The following is a 7,380-nucleotide window of genomic DNA, read 5'->3' on the forward strand; positions in this document are numbered from 1 at the left end:
TATAATGCTAATTCCTTTTTCTTTATTTACTTTCTTTCCTTTTTCCTTTAGATGGCTGAGATTAGTGCTATAATTTCGGTCAACTCTTTTTTTCTTCTTAGTTGGTTGGGATTATGGTAAGTGCGTGGAACATAAGTAGATAGGGAGAAAAAAGTTTATATAATCATTACGTATTAATAGCTTCTGGTCGAAAGACCAACTGATAAATTAACGAATTGACTAGATTGGTCTGGTTTGTTTTGAATTTCGCACAAAGCTACACGAGGGCTATCTGCTAGTCGTCCTTAATTTAGCAGTGAAAGACTAGAGGGAAAGCAGCTAGTCATCACCACCCAACGCGACCTCTTTTACTCTTTTACCAAGGAATAGTGAGATTAACCGTCACATTATAACGCCCCCACACAGATAAAAGGGCGAGCATGTTTGGTGGGACGGGGGATTCAACAGAAATAAAGAAATGTACCAGTCAGGTATGTGTATTTTCTTATAGCAAAGCCACATCGGGCTATCTGCTGTGTCCACCGAGGGGACGAACCCCTGATTTTAGCGTTGTAAATCCGAAAACTTACCGCTGTCCCACCGGGGGAACAACGAGTCATGTAACGCGCTAATTTTTTATTTACTTTTTTTAAGAAACGAGTAATGTCTTACTTTTTTTCATTAATGAACACTGGCGACAGGCAAGGTTTGGGAGCTAATATTCGTGTTTTATAGAATTGCTTGAATTGGAGGACCTTGACATTTCTTTATTTACAGTTTCTAAAATATTCTAAAATGTTATTGCAATTATTTTAGTTATGTATTCTCATGTAAAACACTGGTCCCTTTTGTCCCATGTTCTCGCCGATATACTCGTATTTATTTATTTGTTAAATCTGTCCTACGTTTTTCACTCTATACCCACAAAACAATGTTATCAAAAACACATTACATCGTCTTATTCATTTGCTAGAGTTTTTATGCTTAATTAACATGGGGGTAGAGTGTTCAGGAACACAAGAGATTCATTAGTTGAGGGCCTAGCATGGCCAGATGGTTAGGGCGCTCGACTCGCAATCTGAGGGTCGCAGGTTCGAATTCCCGTCCCGCCAAACTTGCTTGCCCTTTCAGTTGTGGGGGCGTTATTATGTGAATGTCAATCACCCTATTCGTTCATAAAAGAGTGGTCCAAGAGAGGGCGGTGTGTAGTGTTGACTAGCTTCCTTCCCTCTAGTCTATCACTGTTACATTAGGGACGGGGCTAGCGCAGATAGCCCTCGTGTAGTTTTGCGCGAAAAAAATCGTTGGTTGATTTAACTAACGCCGAATAACTCGAGTTCTGAGGTTTTAGAGGTCTGAGATTCTAAAGTGAGCATTCAATCTTTTCGTAAGTGATCGAAGATTCACGACCATTAACCTCGTAGTAGCTTGAATTATTATCCTGAATCACGACCAATAAGCTCGTAGTAGCTTGAATTATTATCCTGAATCACGACCAATAAGCTCGTAGTAGCTTGAATTATTATCCTAAATCACGACCAATAAGCTCGTAGTAGCTTGAATTATTATCCTAAATCACGACCATTAACCTCGTAGTAGCTTGAACTATTATCCTAAATCACGACCAATAAGCTCGTAGTAGCTTGAATTATTATCCTAACTACCTCGCGGAAGAGCAGATTTGTTAGTTTTACGTGAAGTCAAAATGGCTTAAAGCACACTTTGTGTTTTGTTATTAGGAAATTTACAAATCGGAAGAAATTTAATAGTTTTTTATATGAAAAACGCACAAAGATATTTAAGAACGTTAAATTAGCTATAACAAACCCACTTCCAGTGGAACATCTACAATCGAGATGCACCATTGTTCTCGTGTGCTAAATATACGACAATATGGAGATAACTACAGATCAATAAACAAACACACTGCATCCTAGAGCTCTGCCTTTTAGTAATACATTTCGTGACAATTATGGACGATTGAACACGAGAATCCACTCAGGCTGATCACGTCCTTGTTCGCTTAAAAAAAAATCCTAATGATGAGGACATACTTATACAACTCAAAATATTGTTTTTGGCAATTTAATTATTTGGTACGTGCCTCTTACCTTAAGTATCTGTGTATACGTCAAAGAGACTGGCGTTCTTTTGTGTATGACTTTTAGCCTTCTTTATGTATTAGATCAGTTTCTGTTATTGAATGTGTATCACATGAACCGGCCAGGTGGTTAAAGCGCTCGCCTCGCAATCTGAGGGTCGCGGGTTCGAATCCCCGTTACACCAAACATGCTCGCCCTTTCAGCCGTGGGGGCATTATAATGTGACGGTCAACCCCACTATTCGTTGGTAAAAGAGTAGCCCAAGAGTTGGCGGTGGGTGGTGATAACTAGCTACCTTCCCTCTAGTCTTACACTGCTAAATTTGGGACAGTTAACGCAGATAGCCCTCGTGTAGCTTTACGCGAAATTCAAAAACAAAACAAACAATCACATGAACCCTTATATTCCGGTTTTTATCGGTAAGATGTATGGATCTTAGGAAAAAACAACTGGTTTTTATGTTTGTCTTTTATAAATAATGCAATACTTAACTTTTCTTTCAAATTAGTTTGAATTACATCATTGTTAAGAATATTTAAAATAACTTTAATGATATTTTTATCCCTGAAGTTTTCGACTTAGCTAAACAGAAATCTCCAAAATGTGATTATAAGTTTTCACATCATCAGATCCGGTAATACTAATTTTTGTACTTTTTCACGGTTTGTCGTTTAAACATGGGTATAAAAGAAAGTAAAACTGAAACTGATTTTGATATAACTTCCAAGTTGATTGCCAAAGTTGGCCTATTTTAACGAGGGTCGATTCCAATTTTCAACATAAGTATGCATATTTTAGTGCAAACCATTATTAGAACTGTTTGAATAACAAATTACACAAAAATAATTTTACAAAATGTTTTATTACAGGGAACAATGGATAAGCTTCAAGACAAGCTTCGTTAATACCAGAATCGCTGTCTTCAAGACTTATGACCATAGCTTTTGAAAAAGAACAAATTTTCTCCTTTTCATATTTTTCGTTGTATTGTTTTTTGGAAACTATATTTGCCCTCTTTCACTCGATAACTTTCTTTCAATCAATATGCCATTATGGTCATACTCACGTAGACTGTGTTTATCGAAGGCACTATTCACTTTGCATTTACAAGTAATGGAGGGAATAGGATCGTCTTATAGTGCCTTCTTGGTGTTTTACATTCGTTTCCAATGTTCTCAAACAAAAGACAGCACAGAAAAAAAGCATAGACTTTTGGCCATAAAGTGGAAAATATTGATCAAAGAGAGAGAGCAAAGAATGTTGAATAACACCGCAGTGAAAAAAACTACTGATTTTTCATCTTCATAAAACAGAAGCCCTAATCCACAGCTATCGTTCTAGCATAATATTTATTTATAATAAATCCGAGAATTTTCAGGATGTCACATACCCGAGGTTTATCACAAATCTGAGCTTCGTTAAGAAGCGAATTTGGGTTTAATCTTTACAATTATGAAGATTATTTTTCAATAGCAGCGCTCTGCCACGAGGTTCAAAGGTCACTACATGATTCAAAGAGTTCCCAAAGTACTGATCAAGCTCTTCCATTATTCCCTTCCACTCGCATAGCTACCCCAAGGGAGGATCAGTACCCTCTAACAATCATTTGGACACCCGTCCAAAGTACCTGAGTGTGTTCCAAGTGGGAGTATGAACATAGTTTCAGAAATGGCGCACCCGGGGATCAAGATGGGGGAAGGAACAAAATATCCGATGCCAGATTCAAGTTTAGTGACCCTACAAATATGACAACAACATATCTTCGATGATACATTTACTTGAAACTCAAAGATAAATCTCCCAACCACTATTTTTTTTAAGATGGCGAATAAAGGTACTAACCTTGACCTCATGATCACTCCATTAGTTTCGTTATGCACTGTGTAGTTAAGTAGAAAATCAGAGTATTTGATGGCAAATTTCAACTGTTTCTGAAAATATACTTTGAAAACTTTGTTAAATTATTATAATTCTGATATATGAGATCCTCTACCAGTTGCAGAGTACCTTCTTTGGAAATGTAAATCTACGAAGACTCTAAATCGAAACTTTTGTTTTCGAGCTCTAAGATATCACAATTGAAGACATCTAATATAGTATACTACTCAAATTTTGGTAAGGATCACAATTTACTAGTAATAGGTGTATTAGATAAAACTATTTTTTTATTAATATTTGTGCAGGTGCTTTGTTTGACATGTCCCCTGCAATTAGCAAGAATTTTCCAACTGTGTGGTCAAACATGACAGTTACAGTATAATAAAAAGTGGATCACCCCTATTCTTGGAATTTTCAAAGTATTGGAGGTGCTTTGTTGTTCTTTAATTAGACAATTCCAAAACTTCCAAGACACGTTTTGTAGCTTTACTGTTCATTCAGTGCACTTTGACGCCATCTGAGCGTGCAGGAGCTCTCAAGAGGAATATGGATGCTCTAAGAAGGATTGTTCCAGAGAAAGGTTGCTGATGCACTAGGGGTCAGTCAAAGTGTAGTCTCTAGGATATGAAATCGCTTTCAAGAGACAGGAAAAGTGGACAGAAGACATGGTAGTGGCCGGAAAACACAATACATCAGCAAGATTGATACCTTGTTACATCAGCAAATATAAGTTGCACTTTGAATATTACTAGTCTTCAGAGAAACCTCAGAAATACTTTTGGAGTTACTGTTATCACCCAGGAAAAGAGAAACAGACTCCATGCAACCGGTCTGAGAGCAAGAAAGCCGACAGCATAGGCTTGAATGGTGTAGGGAACATCTGTATTGGACACAGATTTGTACATCATCCAAGATGGTGCTTTTAAAGGAGAAACGTACAGAGATTAGATCCTGGATATTTTTGTGAGGCCATAGGCAGGAGCGATAGGTCCAGATTTCATTTTAATGGATATAAATGCAAGACCACACAGGGCCAGGCTGATGAACCAGTACCTGGAGGATGAGAGTATCGAGAGAATGGACTAGTCAGCATGTTCACCTCACCCGAATCCTATTGAACACGCTTGGAACAGACTTATTGTAGCAGTATCAGCTCGTCTATTGCAACCTACCAGCCTGGAGGAGCTTGGAGTCGCCCTGACTTAAGAAAGGAACACCAAATATTCACCTGATCCAGGGCATGAGAAGATGCTGTCAAACTGTCATTAATACGATAAGAGGACACAGCCAGTATTAAGCAGAAAAGAGAACCATGTCTGTTTGAATATGTGGTCACTTTGACATTTTCGATATTGACCTTTATTTTGGGAGTAACCCAGATTCTGGACATTTGTTTTGTGATCATATATTTATTTTTGTCAAGATAAGTTAAAACCTTGTTGTCGGGTGCAAATAAACACTTTTACATTAGATTCTGTTTAAATTTGTATATTCCTTGAAATATTGCAAAATTACCATGTGATCCTCGGAAAATTTGACCAGTATAGATTAATTTATATGTCCTAGATGTAATTCTAGGTATACTAGATTAACCACTTGATGGCTCTAAACGTACATAAAAGCACATGTTAATCTGATGATCGATAACATTATTTGTTTGTAATTAAGCACAAAGCTACACAATGGGCTATCTGTTCTTTGCACACCACGGTTATCGAAACGGGTTGTAAGTCCGCAGACATACCGCTGTGCCACTGGGGGGTGATCGATAACAAATCAATTATAAATAATTACACTCTTGATAAATGTGACGTAGCAGTAAGTCATAACTCACTCAAGATTTTTTCAAACAGCGGCGATGGAAAAAAAATTAACATAAAAAACAGACTATTTTCATTAATAGATTGTATTTGTTTGTTTGAGAGCAAAGCCACATTAAGCTACCTGCTGTATTTACTGTGTGGTTGTACGTTGTAAGTCCGTTAACATACCGCTGTCCCTCTGGTAGACTTAATAGATTAATGCCACAACGTAATGAAACGAACTTGTTGATGCAAGTATGATAGGAAGTTATATCTTAATAAGTTATTGCCATCTATCGGTATGATTCCAAATATCATTAATTTTATTTTTAATAAGTTTGTTGGTGTATTTTGGTTGTTGTTTTCGGATATTCGCGAAAAGATATACAGGGACTATCTATGCTAGTTTCCCTAATTTTGAACTGATACATTATAGAGAAGACAGCTATAGCACCCACCGCCGAATCTTGGGATACTCTAATTGTATAGTGGCATTTTATCGTCACTCTCATAACTCACTCGTGGCCCCAAAGTGTGGAGTGTATTTTTTTTTAATTTTGTGGCAACGGCATACGAACCACATACCCTTGGATGCACAGCGCTACACAATGGGCTATCTGTGCTCTATCCACCAAGGGCATCAAAACCCACTTTTTTAGCGTCCTATGCCTACAGAGTAGCCGCTGAGCCACCGGGGGTCCAAAATGTGGGTGAGTCTGTCGAGCATACCACCCACACTTAAGCATCTTGTGCTAATCCGCAATACTGATGAATAACATGTCACATTAATTTAAAAGACTAGTTAACTTTCAAAAATAGTTTATTTTAAACTAGAGCTAGTAAAGGCTTGTCTACTCCACTATTTATAGATTTGTGCTATAAATGTAGCTAATAATATTTGGTAAGATTGAAGTAACATGATCTCTTTCTCCTAATAGCTTTTTTTTTTCTTAATTAAAATTCTGTATGATGATTCTGGTTTAAACCTGCCATTTTACATCAGTTACTAAAATTAATTTGAATATATGTACTGTTTTTCTTTTGGTTAGTATTCAAACATACCACCAGGAGGAGCAGCTATTAGTGTATTTATATTGATCTGCAGAAATATACACTACAGTCCCTCACCCGACGCGGTGCTTTAAGTGCCAACGTTACGAACATACTGCAAAAATGTGCCGCAGAAATGTTCGATGTGTCACTTGTTGCGAAAATCATAATGCAAAGGACTGTACTAAGCAGACTCCAGTATGTTGTTTATGTGGGGGTGAACATTCGGCAGCTTACAAGGGCTGTCAAAAATTTCAGGAGGCAAAGGAGGTTCAAACTGTTAGAGTACAGTCAAAACTGAGTTACGCCCAAGCAATTCAAATTGTTGCACAGAAATGACAGCCTGTGGAAACAAAACACCTGCCTAAAGAACCACAGAAACTTCGATCTCCCGAAGATTGTAACGAAAACACTTCTCAACAGGATAGTGCTTCAAATAGTCATCGTATGTCACCTCAACTGTTTGAAGAAATCGTTACTTTCGTAGCCAAAATAATTTTGATCGCTCAAGACCAGTCCTTTTGGCAAAAAAATTAGCAGAAAACGAGGATATCTTTCATAACCGAATT

The sequence above is a fragment of the Limulus polyphemus genome, unplaced genomic scaffold (assembly GCF_000517525.1).
Source record: "Limulus polyphemus unplaced genomic scaffold, Limulus_polyphemus-2.1.2 Scaffold3050, whole genome shotgun sequence".
Taxonomy (NCBI): Eukaryota; Metazoa; Arthropoda; class Merostomata; order Xiphosura; family Limulidae; genus Limulus; species Limulus polyphemus.